Raw genomic sequence first — 21,983 nt, 5'->3', positions numbered from 1 at the left:
TTTTCTGCACAAGGTCCCCAGAACTCAAAAGTAACATCTACTTAGGAAGTTACGTCCCCTTCCCCAGGTTATTAGTATTCGCATTTGAATAAGAATTCAAAATCAAGTAAAAGCTTCAAGGTCAACAATCTTTTTATAGAAGCAAAAGCCCATGAGAGAAATTTAAGCAATTATTCTTTGCCAAAGGAGCAGTCAGTTCAAATAAATGTATCAAAGCCTCCAAATTATCAGCAATAAAATCTTATGTCTTTTAATAACAACAGTGATGACAATAATTACTAGGACAAAGACTTAAAGCTCAGCATTTCTACAGCGCCTGATTTAAAAAGTACAGGTTACTTATTTGTGCCTTTCCAGACTAAAAATGCATTTGTCTGGGTTTGTTTATTTTCTAAGACTAGACTTCTGGAAGACAAGGAATGGCTTCTAGAAATTATCACACAAAGTTCCTGAAGGAAGAGATGCTGACGAAGGCACAATTCTAATAGGCAGAAATTTTACGGATGTCAATCTGTATTTACAAAGAAAATGGAAAAAGGAAGAGCAGAGGAGCAGCAAACTTGTGGGAAACCAAGTCAGAATTTAGAAACCAGCTTTGTTTTCAAATCAACAACCATCCAAGTGGATTTCTCATGTGGAAATTGTTCAAATCCTCTCTTAGAGGCAAAGGCAGGGAAGCCTATTTACATGTGAGTAATACCAATAAATATCTCTTGCATCAAAGGAAATTCAGCACTACAGCCCTTTTGTGGCTCTGCATGCACAAGCAGAATTCCTTCGGGGTAACAGAGGAGGAACCGTGGCTTCAAACGCAGCTCGGTTCTCCCGGCTGTGAGCGTTCCTGGAGAACAGGACGTCTCCCGCGGTAATTTCAGCATCTGAGAGATCAGCGCAGAGGAGAAAAGCACAATCCCGCCTGCCCGTGGCACCCGCACGCCCCACGGTGCCTGGTGGGCTGGGGTACCTCGGCATAGCTGGTTTAGAGCCACGCAGCCCGTTAAGGCAGCACCGATCCAATGCAGCATCTCCCACACAGCTGGACCCGACCGCAGCCTGGGGGAACAAGCAGAGCCCTGACTCGCTATCCCGGCTGTGCGGTGCAGGAGCTGCGAGCAGCAGGCACGAGGCTGCGGGGGCCCAGCGCTCTGTCCTTGCACAGAGCATCCGCCAACACCCGAATCCCACTGTGCACTTTTATTCCCCGTAAGGACAAGAAGCCTTTGAGACATGGTCTGAGGTAGCCAGTCCATGCTTTGATGGCAGCAGGCACTGCACAAGCCTGCAACAGTCCCAGAATCGTGCCCAGGAAGCTTTTTTTCTCTGTTTTAATCTCAGCCACTGTTTAAATGAACCTCACTCCACAAACGTGGAGTTGGAAAGGCTGTCCATTTTTTGGTTTGTAAGCGTGAGAAATAAAACACATTACAAGCTGCAGAAATTACCTCTTACAAGTACAGATCAAAGGCAGAACATTACGTTAGACCAATCCTGAAAAGTCAGCTTTTTGAAAAATCTGGACAACACTATGCCCTCCGCATTAACCTGTAACCCGCCAAAGCATCTGGCACAAACCAGTGTCGTGTGACCCATTACTGTTGCTCAAGCAGATAACGCCATCGACCTTTTGCAGCCAAATGATGAATTACCCAACTGTTATCTTCACTTGCCTTACCCACAGAAGAGGCACACTGGGGAAGCGTGTGTTCAGCTTTCCTCCAGCTGTACGGGGAAAGGGAAGACGTAGGCAGCTCTTACATAAGGTCCTAAAATATAGAACAAAATCGCCTTGAATCAATGAAGTCATCCCATTCACTTCAGTAGGTTCTAAATGAGATCCCCACCCCCCCCCCGCCACCCCTTGTAATTTAACATAGCAAAAGCAATGAATGATACTGCATTTGTCTGTGCACAGGGAGTCATGCTGAAGCTCCTAGCAGCCAGCTCTAACACCATTTAATTATTATGAATTCCAAATTGTCAGCTTCACCCATTTTTAAGCGCACCAAATAAAGCAAAATGCAACTGCACGTGCACCCAGTCCTCCCTACCCCTCCTCAGTTTCACAACACATGATGTATATTGACACAGCAAACAAAAATATGAGGGTCTATAAGAAAAGCAGGAGAAAGTCCCTGTGATTAGCAGGAAACCTTACAGGAGTTTCGCCCTGCAGGCTAGTGTCGCTAACGTGTCACATCGCTGGGAGAAAAAGTCACTTCTCCACGTACACAAGGGCACTGCAATTTGCTGGCGAGGACCAGACCCTGCATACTGCCATTTCCCTACTCCATAAAGTACAGCAATTACTTGCTTATACGATCATTTGTTTTCCACAGAACAAAAAGTTCAAGATGTGCTCTCTGGCATTTCAGCTGAACTTGCAGACTCCTGTCCTCCTAAGGAATTCATAGCAACACAGACACCTCACTCACGCCAACAGAGATATTCATTTCTATGAATAATATTCACATCATAACAATTTGCAGGACAAGACCTAACCCAGCCAATTTTTCAAAATATGAAGACTGGAAAATGGAGCATGGCTCTACCGGAGATGTCAGTTCTCTTGTCTAAAGCAGGACTGCATTCAAATGGTACTGATGTGGGGTGCAATCCTATTTTATGATTTACCAAAGTAAAGGTTTACTTTTGCCCAGCAAAGCTGTAATCACTGTATAACCTGCAATGCCCATAGAGACAAACTTCTCCAACAAATTCTGTATAAATATTTGATACAATTTTTATATAAATCCACAACATGTATCTGATTGCAGGAATGAACAAATCAGCACACTGTAGCACAGCTTGAGCATTTTCAAAGCCTCAGGCTGACACCTGTATGTATATATTCAGTATGATGGCTGGACAAGGGCAGTTATTTTTCCAGCTAAGGAACTTAATAATATTAAAATTCTGTATAGGTACCCAAACAAGGTGCTGGACAAAAAGAAGCTCCTAACATGCCATTCACCTTTCCTATTTCAAGGGGGGGGGGGGGGGGGGAAGGGGGAGGGAATATAATAATAAATTCAGTTCTGTGTTTATATTTTTGAAATACTTGTGAGATGTTTGCAGGCAATGGAGCCTGCAGGTCGCTCAGCATTTTTGCAGATGAGGCCGTGGTGTCATATGTGAAAGACTGAATGAGTCATACAACAACAGTACACATGCATAATTATTGTAAAGGGAGGAAATTAATCTGTCATTGGGGAATTAATGCAGCCAACAGACTTTCTTTCATGAGACCTATAAGCAATGTCCCTGTATTAAAACCTGTAGTTGCATTTGGCATTACCAAAATGCTTGCTATACCTAGTAGTTAGTCTAAACAGTAATTTACCTTTCACTCATGGCCGGTAAAATGCTGTTAGTTTTCTTTCGTCTCATGGCAGGGTTATTTCAGCAAAGAAACAGAAGCAGAGCAGGGATGCTCTCTTAACAGCTCGGTGACACAACGGTCCTTCTGGTGCGGGAGTTTTACTGAATTTCACAGCAGAGGCACGCAGCAACATGCATTCATGAAGGATAACATATACACAGGAAATTTAAAATAAAAAGTTAAATATTGTTATTACTAAAATGTAAAAAAAACCCAAACAAACAAAAATAAAACAGCAGAAACTGAGAAGAATGGCTATGAATTTCTGTAACAGTAAAAAAAGGATTTTATAGCCAGTTTTCCTCAAGCTCAAAACGTTTTACATAGGGCTATTACCCACAGAGCCGCACCAGACTTCTCCGTAGGAAAACAAAATCCAGTACAATTTCTTTCAGCGCACAATGTTAATGCAGTAAGTCTATGCGACTATCGACCAGAGATTTCTCAGAGCAGTTACTGGTAGTGGTGAAAAATGGTTTTCTAAGTTATGTCAAAACAAAACCACAGTTTTAGGCAGTTTGTGTAAGAGCCGGTGCTGATGACACCAACGAATCTGGCTGCGGCCAACGCGCTGTTTTCAAACACTGAATTGAATTGAGACTGTTACTGACACCAGATCGGTATGTTCGCCTCGACTGTGAACAAGCGCTTGGCATGTCCTGTAAACAAGCTGGCTGCAGCTTGGCAAAGCCACGCTGTTTCTGTACGGAGTCTTCCTGCTTCTTTCAGAAGGGGGCTTCTCAGCGAACGTGTTTGCGAGTTGTTTGACTGCGCAGCCCAGCCCAGCTGGCAGGATCGCACCGCTCGTTTGCACGACATTATTCTTGGAGCAAAGGCTCCTACCAATGGATGCATGTCTGCATAGCTGAGGAACCACAGAAGAAGTTCTCGCCATCAGCTGCTAAACTACAACTCTGCTGAAGATGCCCTTCGAAGCAGCACAGGTGGCTGCCGGGAGAGCAGGCGGCTCCCAGCCGGCGAGCAGTGACTGCCGTACCTCTAGCAGGGAACACCGTTTAAAGCCGTTCCTTGCTGATAAGGCAGGTGGCAGAGGCCCACTTTTCCTTAATAATAAGCTATAAATCGTTCTATGATTTAGTGGCAATGCATGGATGAAATGTTTGCAATTGCTAATGAAGCCGAGCAGCTGCACTGAGCATGTCGGCCGTGCTACATTCAAAATCTCGCAGCAAAGTTTTCTCAGTTTTGTTGTATATTCAATATTCGGTCACTGACACGCACACAGAAACTCAGTCTTCCTGGGCCATTTCCACACACACTCATTACTTCAAAGCTCGCTGTTTCTAAACACTGGCCACCAGAGGACAGAAATTACACTCAAACCTCTGCTTCCCAGTCCTCAGGAAACAACCAGCCCAACCTGGCACTGCATCCCTGCTTCAGCAAGGGTCTGCAGCAGTTCTCCTCCCACCTGACACCAAAGGCAATCCCTCAGCCCCCATTTCAGCTCATTTACATGAATTTCAGAATGCTTTGTTGAAAGCATTTTCCTCATTTGATCCGAACAGGATAAGACACTGATGTTTTTCAAAAAGATTTCAAAAAGCCTTCTGCAGCTGGGCTGTCTGGGATGTGAAGAGGAGCACTCGTAGTGCCCGAAGTCCTCCAGGTCAGCTCTGCTGTTCGCCACAGCCTTCTCTCTTCTGGCTTCACAGAGAATCACTCACATGTGTTTTATATAATGGATTTTGTTCTGCCTAAAGTTTCCACTGACAGAAAGCACACTCAAGTTTTTTCCTCCACCTCGCTCTTCAGTGGACACCCATCTTGTACCCACCCCACCGAGAACACCACACCACCACCTCCCTCACGACCACTTGCCCTGATTCATCTGCACCTCCTATTGCTGCCTTGAGGCCTCATTTTCATCTCAAGGGCGTTTCTGCATCCCCTTGCCCCATTTCTGGTCTGAGCCAGCCACATGGGCAGCCACACGCCAAGCCACAGCCCAGCTGGCTCCATCTGGCACCAAGCACCCTCCCACCCTGCGTCCTGATGGAAATTCATGATTCCAACAAGTCCTCTGGCAAACTGTGGCTTTAGTCGTGAATCATATGACGTGTTTCAAATTTTTATTTAAAATATAACCATAGCAGGTACAGCTCAGCAGAGCAGTAGCCCCAGCAGCAGAAACCAATCTCGAAGCATTCGCAGTCCAGGGGACATCTGCAAGGAAGACTAAGGATGCAGCAGCCCTGATTCCTCCTAGGAAGAAAACTAACCATTTTAACAATGGCCACTGTGCTCTGTAGTTAATAATTTATCTGAGGCTTAGCCAGCATTATTTGGGAAGGAGAAAACCTGCATAAAGGAGCATCAGAGCCAGTCTTGCAAAGGGGGATGGACACCAGAACAAAGCCCCCATGGTCAGGAGGAAAAGGGTGGCTCACATGGTGCATATCTGCACCGATGCACGTACCGCTCTCTGAAGCCACTTGCCAAGCACGGACTGACTGCAGGCTAATAAATTATTAACTTCTTACATTTAGGAGATACCATTGACATTAATCCCGGAGTGCATTTTCAATGCCTTTGGCACAACACGTCCAGGAGAGTCAGTAAAAGCGGTCAGTCACTTTCACAGCCCAGCTAGCACCCGGCAGCCACTCTTCCCCAGGCTCCACGGCACACGCAGGGCTGCAGGCACAGCCGCAGAGCACACTCGCACGCTGGGAGGGCTGGGAGCACCCTGCCCTGTATCCCTGTGTCCCGGAGGCATGACGCCCTTCACTGGATAACCTGTCACCCACGGCACGAGGGCTCCTTCATTTGGAGCATACTTTTCTTTCTTAATATTTTTCTGCTTCTCCGTAGGTTAGGATTTTTCTGATTGCTCACATTACTACTCATTAACATGAAAATATTAATTTCCGTTTGGCAGCATTGCAATGAATAAAACATCACTGGGATAATAATCTGCTTGGGGCTATAGGTGCAGACCTTCAGAAATGAGGACAGAAGAGCCTGAGTGCGATTCAGAACTGAAAAAAAGACAGTGCCTTCCAATGTTCCTCAGTCTGGAGGAGACCAGGGAAAAATTTCCATTGCTGAATATTCACATTACAGGCGTTTTTGAACTAATCATTTGCTTTCAGAGTTTTTGCACACTGACTGCCAAAAATAAATTACTATGACAATGGAATGCTGTATATAATGTATATGAGCTGGTGTAACATGCACATTTTGGAGGTCAGCGCAAGAAAAGGAAAACACAAGCAGCCAGCCCAGACGAGGCATTGGCCCAACGTCAGCCTCTGCTTTTGGGAGGCATCCAGCGCATGCAAAGGAGGTGCAAGAAGCAAGAAGCTCACAGCAGATGAGGAGGGCAGGGGCTTATGCAATCATTTAAGAGGTCTCACCTTGACTTTTTGCAGACTGGTTGAACTATGCAGCTCAATATCCTTTCTGAAATAATTATTACTGTAGGTTTTCATACCACATAATTGCAATCCTTTTTTTGAGTCCTGCCTAATAAGATCCCAACATGGGTAGGAAACGCAGCTATTTGATTACAGGCTGTTTCTTATTAACGTGGCATTCTGATATTCTCCATGTGATCAGGGTCTCAGGTCCATATTGGAAAAAGCTCAATCTCTTCACATTAAATATAGCTTTGGTAGTAACTTCCCTATTGTCAGTTCAAATAGGCACATGCAATTGCTTTTGCAACTCAAGACAATGTATACAGAAGTTCACACTCTGCTCCTGGCTGTTTGCCATATTTCCCTACAGCTAATAACGTTCCGTCTAGAAACAACCAAGCTGATAATTTGCACCCATCAACCTCATGTAACATGATGTGCCAGCTATTTAGTACTGCAAAATTTATCACTCAACAAGAGTCAAGGATCTTGTACTTGTACAATACTCCCACTTCCCAGTTCCTGTCATTTCACTTGCTCTACACAATTTGCCAAAACATCTCACTCCCTAGTCCCTCTGCAGATTTAAGACCAGCATTTATATGTATTAGAGTGGTCACAGAAAGCCAACTATAAATTTATCTATAAAAGCTAGGCACGCAATGTGCAACAGAATACTGGGTCGTGAGTAATATGTACAAATGAATATAAATATTGAACTTGGATGGCAAAGCAATTAGACTTTGTCACACTAACAACGCCATCTCCTCCATGCATGGGAGGGGAGGAAAGGGGAGGGGTTTCTTTCTGCATGGGACTCTGCCATTTGTCATACGAGTGGTGCAGATGACCGGTAATAAAATGTGGGAAATTCATCATCATAATGAATGGCTGTGAACGCAATTCCTTTTCATAAAATGTTATAATTGCAGTAATTAACTACCTGGTTGTTCAGTTGCGTACCATTGCTGTTGCACATAATCCATCACAGCTTCTAGTGCTAACAGCACATTAAACACATCCTCAGCTACAAAATTCAACAGCCTTACAATGGCAGCCAGTTGCCAACCTAACTGGTCAAACCATAATCTCTCCAGGAAAATCTGAGGTGGAGACGATGGTTGTGACCCAAGTGCCCCAGTGTTTAAAAGAAACAAAAGTAACTGGAAAAAGACTTCAAAGAATTTGCAAGGAGTCAAGGCCACTCATTGCCATGTGCCGCGTGCCTGCCGAGGGCTGGTGACTTCCAGGTGAGAGAGACTCACCTCTGTGGCTCTTCTGGCACCCTGCCAGAGCTGCAGTGGCACGCTGACCTCGGGCATGGTGCTAGGAAGTCCCAGTTCACATTGCGTTTCACAGCCACGCATGACAAGGGTGCCAGCCCTCTGGCATGTCAGGCTTACATCCAGGGGGACCAGGTCCTCCCAGGGACAGCAGCCGAGATGGGGCACGGAGAGGGGCCAGCCTGGGAGGCTGCAGCAGGCACAGGCTTCTTCAGCACAGCCCCAGCGGCACCAGGGTACCAGTGTGCTTCCATACCTCCAGCATCTCTGGACAGAAGGACAGCCCATGTTTATGTCCTTCACATAGGCTACATATGTACGCCGGCTGGACACTGCCTGTGGCATGCAGGGAGCTGCCACAGGAGCTGGAGGATGCCCTGCCCTGCGTGATTGCAAATACAGTCTAAATATCAAATAATAAGCCTTACCATTATAATAGAGGACTAATAAGTTTGCGTGAATGGATAGCACATTTCTGTGCCACTCCGTATCAATACAAATGTATTGCTCCAGGCAATACAAGCAATTAATCTGTAATGAGCTGCATACATCCTGATCCTGAATTTCCTAAATTAAACTGTAATGAATCATGCAAACTGAGATGGGTTAACAGGGGACAGCACAGGGGACCTGTAGACAGTTAATCCACTTGTGCTTTTTCCTTTATTTCTGGGAGATGCTGGGATGGGCAGAGGGGCTCTGGGGCTGGTGAGGAGGAGGGACGTGTGTTATTGATATGACCAAACCCTACGTCTGTCCCCACACACAGCACCACAGAGCGTGCCACCGAGGGCAGGGTGTTGCCACCACACAGGGTAGGCTGGGGACCGCTGCTCACAGATCCAGCCCCTCCTTTCCTGCATCCCCATCTGTGCAGCTGTAGGCGCAGCAGTCTGCGGCATGGGAAAGCACAGGCGACTTCAGGAACTGTTTTTTTTCTTTAAATAATGGAAAGAAGGTCAATGGCTTTTCTGTCTTACAAAGCTGCTTTTTTATACTTCTACAAATATATTAATTCTTTGTTTTCCATCCTTCTCAAACAGGGGAATCTGGTCATGCAACCAGCTGCTGCTACAGCTCCCACCTCCTTTGCAGCCATGAAGCGGAGCTTCGCAGCTCATCCTTTGCCCTGATCTTATATACTACTTTGATCTCTGAGAGTATTCTCGCATTTATTCTGAGCAAAAGATTAACTTGGCAGAGTGGTTTTAAATATCCCAAGCTCATCCCCATCTGGTTCATTTTCCCTAACACATCATTCCACCTCAACAGGACGAGTTCAACCCAAAGAACTCTCCAAGTGGTAGACAACAAAAAGGTAAGGATGAGAAGAAGGTTGTATAAAAGCACACACAATACAGTTACATGATCGCCAGGAATATGAAAAGAGTTGGTCATTGCAGACAAATAAGATTAACACAGCAAGACACTGGATGATTAAAACAGTTGTCCTTATGCAAAATTCAGCAGATATTCCCAAATGTCAATGCCAGACAAATTGCACCATCTGGTCAGCGAGATAAAGTCTTTTAACAAGAACTTTGTAGACTGAAGGTTCTCATCCATAAAAACAGGTCATGCTGGTACACTATGATTTTTCAAATTGAGGGCAATCTACTCTTCCCCTTCTCTCCTACTTCGTTCCAACTTTAAAAAGCACATATGGTGTATCCTTAAAGCAATAATGTCCAAAAAAAAGGACCTAATCTTAACTCTCTCCTTTCTTACAATGATATTTCCCTATTTCACCTGATTCCAGATACCAACATCATTGTTGAACAGCTATTAGTCCTATTAGGAAGCCATCTAAATAATAAATATAAAACAAATATATTACAAATGTAGATGGTATATCTTCATCTACACACTTTAATAATATATTCTTATATGCTATTATAAAATAATTGTATATTGTTTGAATAAATGTAACATAATAGAATAAATAATTAAAATATATGTTGCTTTTCAAGATGCAAGAATGTCTTAATTACCCATGTGATTTTGACCAGAACAATTTTATGATCTATTTGGATTACCTGATACCTTGAAGGCCTTATTTGTTATGCCCATCCCACAGCTCCCCTGATGCCCCACAGTGGTGCCCTGCATGGGGCTGCGCTTGCTGCGGCTCCTGCTGTGGCTCCTGCTGCGGCACGGCTCCAGCCTGGCTCTCTGAGGTTGCTGCAGGGTTTTGTCCTGCTGCTTCGCACACAGTGTCTGACATTTGCACATGTCCTCAGTAGTATCACAATATACAAAACAGACTTCAGGGTGTCTCCAGCACTTCTGGATAAGAGCTGGTGAGTGCTGCTTAGGAAACATGTCACCCCACTGTATTTTTGTCAAGCAAGAGGCAAGCAGAACTGCCAGAGCCACTGAATGCAGACCTGTGGCTTTCCATCGGACATTACCCCTTGGGCACGGTGGGGCTGCACCAAACCCTCCGCAAAACCACCGCACTTGTGTGAAAGGCAAACAAAGCTGCCCTCCGTGAGCCAAAAACACCATGAGAAAACTTTGCTCAGCCCTCGGGACACAGAGTATCTGTGAGGCACATCACAGGCATGTGAGGGATGATTTCCAAGCCCACCCTAGCATTTCTTACATTGAACAGCATTATTCATCGGGGAGCTCTGAACACCCAGAGGTGCTGGGCACTCCCAGACCGCCAGCAGCAGGCTCTGAAGCCCTTGCAGCACTGCCTATATAACTACACATGAATTTCTCATGCCACATCTGCAAAACGAGCCCAGGAATCAGGGCATCCCCTCGCGTAAACCCAACACATGAGCCACTTCAGCACGAGGCAGAGGTAATCCTTCCATTTACCTACACAGCCAGATCAGCTGCTGATGCAAAAACCTGCTAGCCTTCCCACATCAGACACAGGTACGTTGGCCATTATTTTGGCATGCCCAGACATGGTTCATAAGTCAGCTGATTAGTGAAAAGCACAAAGCCTTTACCTGAGGGGCGACTGAAGCCAGGGTATCTTGAGGCAGTTGTTTGTAAGGGGTTAAATCTTCAACATTCGTTTTGAAGTGGTGATGAACTAACACTACATAATAATCACAAAGGCTGAACGTCAGGAGCACTGCAAGAAAAAGAAACAGCTTTATATGGTGGGGGGAAGTTCTATGTCATTTTGGGTTCAGAAATCTAACGGCTTTAATTACTGTTTTATACGTAGTACTAATTCCCTTGATTGTGCTGTGAAATCAAAACACCTACTGAAGACCTTTTTCCCCTCTATAAAAAGACCTCAAAGTAAATAAATATTCATACACATCTGCCCATTTGAAATGAAAGGAGAATGAATCAATAATTTTCATAGCTTAGTAACCTCCCACCAAGTGCCTTGTTATTTGAGATTTTTATGTGGAGCTCGCCTTTATGAAATTCTGTTTAATACAAGTTTAAAAGTCAGACAAGCATGGTACACTAAATCAAAGCTGTTTTCTAGGCGACATCACATGGCAAAATACCCATCTGTTCTCTTAGCACCACATTGCTGGTATTTCAACATTCATAGCAGAGAGTTATTTTCAGATACCCAGAGTACGGCTATAGCAGCGCTGTACCCATTAAGACGTGTATATATCCTCATTTCTATATGCTGAGTAATTTACTACGCGTTGGAGGCCACCCCTGTACATGACACTGGATTTGTCACCCCATCCGAGGTACAATGGAAGAGACAATCGGATGAGGAACTCAGAGATCTGCTGCAGATGATGCAGGTGGCCTCATTTCTACTGACACGCCTCAAGATTTAGGGTGCAAAGAAGTGGTATTTAAAGAGGCATTTGAAAAGAGAAGAGAGACTACAGGTGGTGCTTGTATTTCCAGGCGCTGGAGGGATGACAGACCACAGTACATCAGGAGCGTAACTACTCCTGGAGAGGCTCCGAGAGGACGTAAGTATATTTAAAGATTAATTTGCAGTGCAAATCTAACTACTCTTTGTCACACATGTAATGGAAACTTACACACAGTACTGGGGATGAGAAGGAATAATCAGAGCGCTAAATGCCACTTGTGGCTTATTTTTTTCTTCTCGTGACATTTGCAGTAGCTCATGTTCTTCCTTCTGCTCAAACATCCTGTTGGGGCAGGAGAAGCAGCTGGATATTCTGCATCTCCGTACTGCCAGAGCCTCCAAGGAATTCAGGGGGAATGGAGGCGGTGGGGGGCACTGCAGATGAGCAAAACATTAACGAAGCAAAAGGCAAAGCCCACAGAATAAGTAGGACCTGCAGATTCCAACGGGAAGCCACCTCCACGGCACCATGTGTGTCAGATGTCCTGGCACCACATCCCCGCAAAGCCTGTCTGTAAAACCGTGACTCTGCCAGCGCCTCCGGTTCCAGGAAAGGGCAACAACTCCAGGCAGCCATCAGTGAGCATGCCAATACTTGTAAAACCCAGGAGCAGAAACTCCATCTCGAGCCCAAGTTTGCAACTGGATACACTGGGAAAAGTCAGTAGTTTCATGGTCAGGTTTATGAAAGCAATGGTATGGGCGATATATACACATATTATTTTATATATATATCTTCACACATATATATCTCAAGAAAAGGAAAATCAATCTCACTCAGAACTAGGTGCTGGACATAAATTTATTAAGATGAATGAGCCTACTTCATTTACCTTTGGCACCTGGAGGTTAAAAACTCAGGCAATCTTACTTTTCCCTTTCACCAAAGCGCTCTCTTTCACCCCTCCTAAGTTCTCAACAGTAATTCATGTCTCTGTGTCACATTGATCAAGCCAGTCTCTGAGATCTTAATTCTTTTGTCTGCATCTTCTCTTGTAATCAGCTCCTAAGACCATGGGGAGATAAGGTTTCTCATAGCAAAGGTAAAAACTATTTATTGTGCTGACCCTTTTGATTAATAGGTGGAGTTAGGTATAAAATCATTTTTATCATGTGAACATAATGACTTGCAAGACAATAAAAGGGCATTTCAATTTTTAATCAAAACCTGTAGGGAGAGCGTAATCCCCCAAGGTGAACTTCTTCTGGGACAATCCAAGTAGCCAGGAGTGAATAAACATCTTATAACTTTGGTATTAACCAAGAATTGATTCACGAAACAGCAGGGATCATTTGAAGGAGCCAGGCATTTTTTATCCTTGACTACGGAGAGCAGTGGCTGGCATCAACCTGTGCTGCAAGCAAATTAAACCAGGAGAGAGCCCTGTTTTAAGTGGAATCCAGATCAAGGGGTGCACAGGGAGCTGCCCCCCTGCCACTAGCCCTCTCCCGCATCTCCACCCTCCCTGCCAAAACCAGCTACCTGAAGAAGTACTACGTGGATTTACAGCACATCCCAAAACCAAACAAGCAGGCGTAAGCTCGGAGCAGCAGGAGAGGCGCGAAGCATCCCTCGGGGAGGCGAGTCGGGTGCTGAGCCCAGCAGGGATGGGGTGCTGCCGGGGCGGCAGAGCCCAGCCCCTGCTCCTGGGGTGCAGGAGCCCCCTGAGCCAGGCTGGACGTGCAGCTGCTCCGTGCCAAGCTGCGAAGCCAGCGGCAGCCCCGGCAAGGCGCACCGGGAGCTGGGTCAAGGCGGGCGCCATCCGAGGGGCGCTAACCAGGCAAGGTTTCGGCTTGTTGCAAAAACTTTGGGGCAAACTCAGAAACGCCCTGGATTTTCTAAATAACAAAGTTATCAACCATACCTCCGCTGGGTTTCACATTCTGAAGTCTTTCACTTGAGCCTAATTAAGCAGACATTAATCAGATCACAATAGTGACTGACTGTGTATTAGACTCTAAAAACACGACAGTGACCTTCCATTTTTCCTACAGTACTGCACGAAACCCACTTCCCAACTTGTACCAAGTACACAGATTACCATGAAATCACGGAATTGCTTCTATCCACTTCTATAGAAACCAAATTAAATACGTACAGATGCAATTATAGTGGACATTTAATAATCTGCTACACATAAAAGTTTGTATAAGTAAAAAAATACTTTTAAAATCACTTATTGAATTCATGAGTATTCAGTATCTATTGACAGTTCCCTAGCTGTACTGACCAGAGGGAGGGAAAGAAGGTCGCGGAGGGGAAGGCATAGCATAGAGGAGACCCAGGGAGGGCAGCCACGGGCCACAAGTGCCCTACCTTATGATACATCCACACCATTAAGCTCTGTGCTGGCACAGTCTGTATTTTGAACTGTAAAACACAGGTACAGAAGTGGTTTGCATTGCATCAGCAAGTTACAATTCTTTTGCTGACCTAAGTACATCTTTCACAGCATTTCCCTTCCACAGTGAGATCACACAGGCTGGGGCTGGACCAGAACCCCAGGCAAGGACTGGTCTGTGATGGTTTTTTACTCTGAGAGGTATTGGGCAATTATTCAGAGGTGGGTACAGCGTCATGGTCCCCAAACACAGTGCTGTTCTGCACAGCAATGATGATTCTTTTAAAAAATGGGGCAACCTTGAAAGTATCCAAAACCGCACATTTTCTATCATGTTGGCTGCTATTACAGCAAATTGAAGAGGACAAAAGAAAGCATCCGAAGCACTTCTGCTGCCAATGTCCCCTGATGCCCCCATCCCTGTGTGAAGGAGCTAAAGATAAATAATTCTCCAACAACAAAACCTGGAGCCGTTTTTTCTGCAGAGCCTCCCAAGCCATGGAGAGGATCCAGGTAATGGGGGAGAGGAATCGACTTGCACATTTTAACCAAATGTTAATCTCTAAGCTCCCACCAAGCCACATGAAGTCTCTCATATCCAATGAACCAACATGCTTCACCAACTAAACTCACAAGTTGTGAGCATCACCTCATCAGACACACCCCAATTAGCACATTGAGACCCAGCTTCTGACAGCTGATGCTCTGCACCAGCCCGGAGAGCGATGCTCCCCTTTGCTGCCCTGTAGCACACAACAGGCGTTTCGTCACAATTTAAAAGTTGTCCAAAATGAACATTTCTGTCCAGAGACCTACCTGAAGGAGAGATTTCTAGCTGGAGAGGGGCTGCATGTACTGAGGCACTGAATTCTCCCAGACACTGGAAAACTCTCTGCCTGGGACTTAATTACCTTCCATTTCGATGCATCATGATTATGTGAACAGAAATGCACAAATCTAACTATGCGAGGCTTTAAAAAGTGACAGTATTTTAAGGCAGAAGGGGCCTTTTAACGACATTTTTAAGCAGAGCACGGCTGAGATTCAGGCTGTCGTAAGAAAGCAAGCATTCTCTGTAAAGGGCACTGTGTCAGACAGCATTTTGTCGTCTTTGTACCCACCAGTCTTCTAAAATCAGTGAGAGCAGATGATATGGCAAGCAGATGTAAAAGGAGGGCTTGCTAGATGGTCTGTAGGTGGAGGGGGTGGAAAGAGGCCGCAGAGGATTTGGACCATGCGTGGGGGGCTCTGGCCCCCGAGGGGTTTGCTGGTTCGGGGGTGCCGGCTGTGCGGGAGCTCAGAGTGGCTCGTGGCGCTGGGAGGGAGCACATGGCCTCTCGTCCCCACCGCCTCCTGCACCCCGAGAGGTTTCCAAGTCTCGCCCACTCAGGGGCATAATTATGACAACTTTAGAAATCATTCCTCTCTGCCCGTCTCCATGCATAATTTCAAATAAGCCTCCCAGGCAACCAGCAAGAAGAGCTCCACGGAAAAGAGTGGCAAGCTTTGAAGTTTGAGTCTCTGTTCTGTTTCCAGAAAGATTGTGATTTAATGATAGATGCATACCCTGCCAGGAAAGAATTTTCTTAATGGAAAGGAAGTTATCTGGGTATAAATATAACCCAAGTGCCAGCTGCAGCGTAAAGCATCCCCGGAGAACAGGCAGGACTTTGGGTCGAGCCCAGGTGAGCTCCAGCCTGGGCTCAGCCTTCCTCAGGCTGCACCCTGGGGCTAGAAAATGTACTTCTGTCTGGTTTTCCAGCTATAAGGGTAGTAGAGATAGCAGTAACCTGAGCGCAGTGGTGAACCGAGATGCCTGTCGGAGCTGGGTGAAGCATGGGCCGGTGCCAGCAGCCATGCCGCAGCCAGCCTGCCCTGGGCACGTTACCTTGCACCGCGTTTATTCCCTGCCAGGGCTGCCTATGTACCTTGCCGGTATTCAGAACATGGAGTGCCTATAAGATGTCAGCAAATTCTTTAATGTTTATTATAAGTTACTTTTTATTACTGCTTCAATAGCTATAAATTCTGTTTGGTAACATCAGTTATATTAATATAAGCACCCTCAGTTTACTCATTATAATTAAAGCAACTCCTAAACAACTAACTTAAGAAGAAAATGCCTTTCTTATCCCAAGTAAAGCAGAGCTTGGGTTTTGCCTCTCCCTAGGCATTCAGTCTCTTTAATAAAGCCATAGAAAAGTACACAACGCTAATTACAAAAGCAGTAGTTCTGAGAGGCACAGCTTTCCACCAATTTAAAACAGGCCAAGCAATTAGAGTCAATAGAGCCTTTGCCTCTTGTAAAGGTTTTGCAGCCTCCACCAGGCATCACAATGAAAGGTGTGAAGCTGGCCATTTGGGTAGCCATTGGCCACTGATGGCTTCAACCCAGGGCAGTGGTTTACCCCATAATTGTTTAGATCACCTTTATGTTAAGGGAGCCTTTCCGTTCCCTTTATAGGGGCAATTTGGGATGATTATCTTTTTTAAAGAACTGTTATGAAGGCAATGAAAAGTGCTGGTGGAAGCTGCAAGGTCCAAACCAAGCAAAGGTTTAGCCAGGCTTCGAGTACATTTTCCACATCTGTCCTTAATTCTTCAGCTCATCTCAGTCTTGCATCACTCTGCCCCGGGGCTGGAACCAGGCTTATCGATCTTTTTAAAACTGCTTTTGCAAAGGTGAGACCACCAGTCCGTGGCCAGATTTGAATTGCAGAAGCCAGAGGCAAAAGGCTGGTGCTCCACACTCGGTGCAGGGTATGTCCCAAACACTTACCCTCTCTTTCCCACACACACGGAGAAACATTTGCCACACTCTATGACTTTCTGGTCGGGCTATTCTTGTGTCTTACCTGGGTTTCCAAACCCTCCACCCTACCCGAAGTCCCAGGGACCACAAACTCACTGAGAAACTGCTCACAGATTACAGGGCAACTGAACATGAACAAAGCCAAGAAAATAAGCCAGTTTTTTCCTTCTGCTTGCATGGATTTTGACATTATTAAAGCAAATTCCCAAATGACGCAGAGGGAGGAAAAAAAAAAATATCCATATTCTTCACCTGAGCATCAGTACCTCTTATTTTTAATAGCAATTGAAGGTGAAACAGTCTGTGAGATCACTCCTTTATAAAGGAATTTTTTAATACGTACTGCTATAGCACTTGTGCAGAGCCCAACAGCTGGGACAGCCAGGGACAAAGCGACGCAGGGACAAACCCCTCTGCACGAGGGCTCGTGCACCAAGGCACACAGCTGGCCAGCACCGCTGGGCACAGCACCATCCTCAGAGCCCTGCCAACCCCTCATTACCACCTCTCCCTCCACAAGCTCCCCAGCCTTTTCCTGAAGACTTCGAGAAACAGTGTTCTCACCAGGTTTGCCGTGCAAGGATCCAGCGTGGCTGTGGGCTGTGTGCGCTCCCCTGCCTGCACTGCTCTGGTGGGCACCACAGCATCCATCTCCTCAGAGGGGTGGGCCAGTCACATCTGCCACATTGAGCTTTAATCACCTTCAACTGGCCGGGACTGAAAAGCTCCTTTAACCCATCTGGGGGAGAAATAGCCTAAGAAACTGAGAAACTGCTGCAAATAGGCATCACCCAGCTGGTTCACGTGAGCTGCCAGAAGCTGGCTGGGGAGGAAACTCCTCTCCCAATTCCCCACTTTTTTTCCCCATGCACAATCACATGCAGCTGTAATTCCATTTGAGATGTGCCAGTGAAAAAACCACATCCCATATCTTTAAAGATGTATCTTCCAGTTCAGGCTTGTGGTGCTGATATTTATCTTAAATAACGTCAGCAAAATGAACACACCGTGACTTTTGTTTTTCAGACAAAATATTCTTGTCAGCAGTAGAGAGCTTAAGTATTCTTTCCTTTCACACCTACTAGGTTGGAACAAGTTTTAAAAGCATAAATAACCTTCCCCATAGCATAATGAAAGACCTTATTACAGCCCAGGATTAATTTTTCTAATCTATTTACAAGCAAAAAAGGTCAAACTTGAATTTGACACTGAGGGAGGGAGGCAGGACTCATTATCTCCAGAAAGTCTCAAGAAAATGGATGAGCATAAACATACGATAGTTCTGGAACCTGAATCCATGTCCTAGCTTCTAATTAAAAATTATCCATCAAAGCACTGCATTGCAAACGTCATTAGCTACAGGAAAAATGAAATTCCTAATTACTAAGCAAAAATGTTTTGATCTCAACAATTTGTTTGTTTTAAAAAGTCATCTTAACTGCTCAGAAATGCCTTCCATTACTTTCCCTTCGCCATGTCAAAACTCTGCATTACCCTCTCATTACCAAAGGATCAACAGGACATAACCACGCACAGCTTTTCCCAGGTGCTGCATCATGAAGGGGTCCTGACAAACCTCAGCTCCCTGCGCATGAATCCCATCCCACCGCCCCCTTGCTGAAGTGCAGGTGTGGGCACCACAGGCACGAAGGCAAAGCCCTGCCAAGGCGTACGAGCCTGCGTGCCGGGCGAGGCTCCAGACAGTCCCGCGCAGGGGCAGAGGGATGGGATGCTGCTACATGCCTGCTGCACACCAGCTGCCTTAGGTGAGTCCCCAGAAAGGGCATTTTTGCAAAACAAATCTCACCCCAGAGATTTAGGAAAGGGTTTGCTTTCTGCATGCCACACACGACTCTGCTGTTCCTGGGGCTGTGCCTCCCTCTCCAGGCAGCCCAGGAGCTGTAATTGCTGCTGGTTGTCGTTTCATCAAACCTTGCTCCAAGCAACAGTTAATTGACATGGGCTTAAGGTAGCCAGCAGTATCTGCTGGACAGCCCACACGATGGCTGCGAGCGCTGCTTGTTTCTGTCATGGGTAACGATGCGGACAGCCTGCCAAGCGCCTCTGATGGAAATCATCTCATGGAGCATGAGAGGTGCCATGCTGAGCTCCAGCTCAGGCTGCGAAGCCGCAGAATACAAAATACAAGACCGCTACCGGTGTTTTTGTAACTGGGTATTTGTGTTCTGTGCTCATGACAGCTTTGCTCAAGTCTTCAGGATTTCACCGTGTGATGTCTCAATCCACTGCATTCCCACATTGTATTCCCCAGCCCGTGCTCTCTGGAGGGTGCAGAGCAGAGGCACAGCACCTTCCCTCGCCCTCCAGCAGCCCTCCCAAGGCCAGGGCATGAATCCAACACACACACACACCTGAATATCAGAATCCCTTCCATGTCGGCCATCCCAAAGAATTCAGTGCCCCTGTGATAGGGATCTCAGTGCTCCCTTTCCCCTCCCGTGCGACAGGGACCTCACTCAGGGACATGCACAGGGCTTTTCCCACTCATTTCTCCAAACTTTGCTTGTAGGACTTTACACCTAATTGTATTTTTGTGAGGAAGCCCAGCAGGAACTACCATTCCTAGCTGCACAGCCTTGGGGAAAACTCAGACCCAGCCAGCTCTCTGCACCCAGACAACGTGAGCAGAGCTGCCACTGCCAAGGTGTCCATGGAAAAGCAACTCTCACTGCTGGTCATGTCTGGAGAGAAGTGCTCTGCAAATGCACCAGTGAATAACACTGTTATAAACTATAACAATTAAAACAATTTTATTTGGGGTTCAATCAATTTAGGTTGAGAAACAATAAGCAAAAACAGCGCTGGGTGCGCGGAGAACTCAATTGGTTCCACCACACGCACACCTGAGTCCTAAAAGCAGCATCTTTTATGCCCGGATCTTGACCAATCCCTTCTCGCCGATGTTCGTCCTGCCCTCTCCCCACCGGGCCGTTAGGGTACGCCTTCTCCTCCTACTGGCTCTCCTTTGGCGCGCTTTTCCAAATCTCAAGGTCTTGGCCTCCTTCGGCGGGCCTTCCCTGCCATGGTTTCGGGCCTTCCCTGCCATGGTTTCGCTTTCCTTATCTCCCTCGGCGGGCTTTTCCAGCAGCGATTGCCTCAGGGGAAGGGGGAGCCATCACATTGTCTTAAAGGAGAACCACACGCGCCCACTCACCACGACTGCGATACAGGTCCCAGATTTACACAGGGTACAACAATTACACTTACCACAGTACATTCTATTTTTGACATGAATCATGACTTGCGTTTATCACAACACTGAACAGGTATTAAAATATTCTATGAAAAAGAAAAATATAGTTTCGCAAATATTACTCATTTTCCTCAGCTGCTGGTTAATATACTGAATTTTGTCCTGCATGCAGTCTTCACTGCTACTTAAGGATAATGCACGTTCATAAATACATGAAAGAGTGCTTGCCCACTATTAGCCAACGACTGTAATAACTCTGAGATAATCCAGCAACTGAGTAAACCAAAACCCCCTCGTCATAACCCCCTCCCAAAGAGCGCGCAGGGGTATGGTCACAGCCAGAGTGGGGCTGCACCACTTGATAGAAGTATTTGCATTAATATTCCTTGAGTAGCTGACTACACTCCTGGGACATCAGAGGGAGTCAATGTACAGAGACTGTAGGTGTTTATGCAGTGTGCTAACTGTATTTGTATGTGTTCATTGCATTTAAGTGTATACGTAATAGATTTATTTAATTCTATGAAAAATGTGCCAGGAGATTTTTCAGTTTGTATCCATCTTCACCAAATGTAAATAAAACCAACCTCATTATGAACCCTGCATAGAGCATTGCTTCAATTCATACTGAAAACCGCTGCTGCCAAAATCGGTGTTATCTTATTTCTGCCACAATAATCGTATGAAATTATGTTGCTTAACAAAGCAAGAAATAAACATAGAAGAAAAACAGCGTCCAGGACTCCTGGAGTTAGCAGTACAGCCTGTGCAGATCCCAATACACCACTGCATACAATTCCTACCATAAGCAATATGCAGTATACCACTTATTTTTATGAGAAATTTCTTACCAGTGTCAGGCAGCAGGATGCTGCTACTGGGAGCACGGAGGATGCAAGTGCATCTCATAGTGAGCTGCATTCTGCAAGCAAGCTAGGGAATCTTATATTAATATAAACCAGGTACTTTTTATATTCTCCTTTCTAATACAAAGAATCACTTTTTATGCATTTGAACAGCTGAGCTCTGGAAAGGATGGGAGCGGGTGGCTGGGTATCAACTGCCTTTTGCCTGAGAAGTTGAAATAAGGACCACAAAGCAAGAAATCCTACAGCTCCAGTCACAAGAGCTTCTTTGCTCTGTCACTCAGGGGAAATCAATACCACTCTCAGCTGCAAAACGCAGCCCGTTGGCAGCAAATTGCTCATCTCCCCAGCTCCTTCCGAAACCCACACTGCTGCAGACCCTGAGCACTGGGCGGGAGCTGAACCACACAGAACAGACTCAAATGCACTAATAATCTACTAAGACAAGCAAAACCATAAAATATCAATCTTTCAGGCTATGGATATATGCTTACATGGGATGTCTCCCTCCTTCTGCACTTCTCAGGCTCTTATTCCCAGAGAATTCAAATACATGGAAAAAGAGATGAGGAGTTCAGTACTACTTCTCTGGCAGTCATCTTGGGTTTTATTCTAAATAGCTCTTGCCATTCCTTAATGTGGAAGAAAGGAGAAGGGGAAAAAATAACAAAAAAACAGGTATAGTGAGGAGGTTTATGTCCCAGACTAAATAAACACGCAGGATTATAGACACTGCCTGAACAGAACAGGTTTCCTGCCTGGGGCAAGGAAGGAAAGGAAGGTGAAAAACCCCTTTGCTACAGCACATCCAGTGACAGACATGGAGCAGCTTTTAGGTGCAATCTGTTTTTTTCAGGCACCAGCACCTCTGGAGCACTGAGTCT

The 21,983-nt window shown here is 45.7% G+C and overlaps 1 long non-coding RNA gene across 1 annotated transcript; it reads right to left on the bottom strand.

Annotated features, from left to right (window-relative positions):
- Positions 1-226: 226 nt before the first annotated feature.
- LOC114017064 (uncharacterized) lies at positions 227-3,475 on the bottom strand. The gene is made up of 3 exons (XR_003561873.2): positions 3,341-3,475; positions 1,673-1,763; positions 227-1,053 (listed from the first exon to the last, which is right to left on the bottom strand). It is a non-coding gene; the product is annotated as an uncharacterized LOC114017064 (long non-coding RNA).
- Positions 3,476-21,983: the final 18,508 nt, after the last annotated feature.

Source organism: Falco cherrug, chromosome 4 (assembly GCF_023634085.1).
Source record: "Falco cherrug isolate bFalChe1 chromosome 4, bFalChe1.pri, whole genome shotgun sequence".
Lineage (NCBI taxonomy): Eukaryota > Metazoa > Chordata > Aves > Falconiformes > Falconidae > Falco > Falco cherrug.
This window is presented reverse-complemented; position numbering and strand designations above follow the sequence as displayed.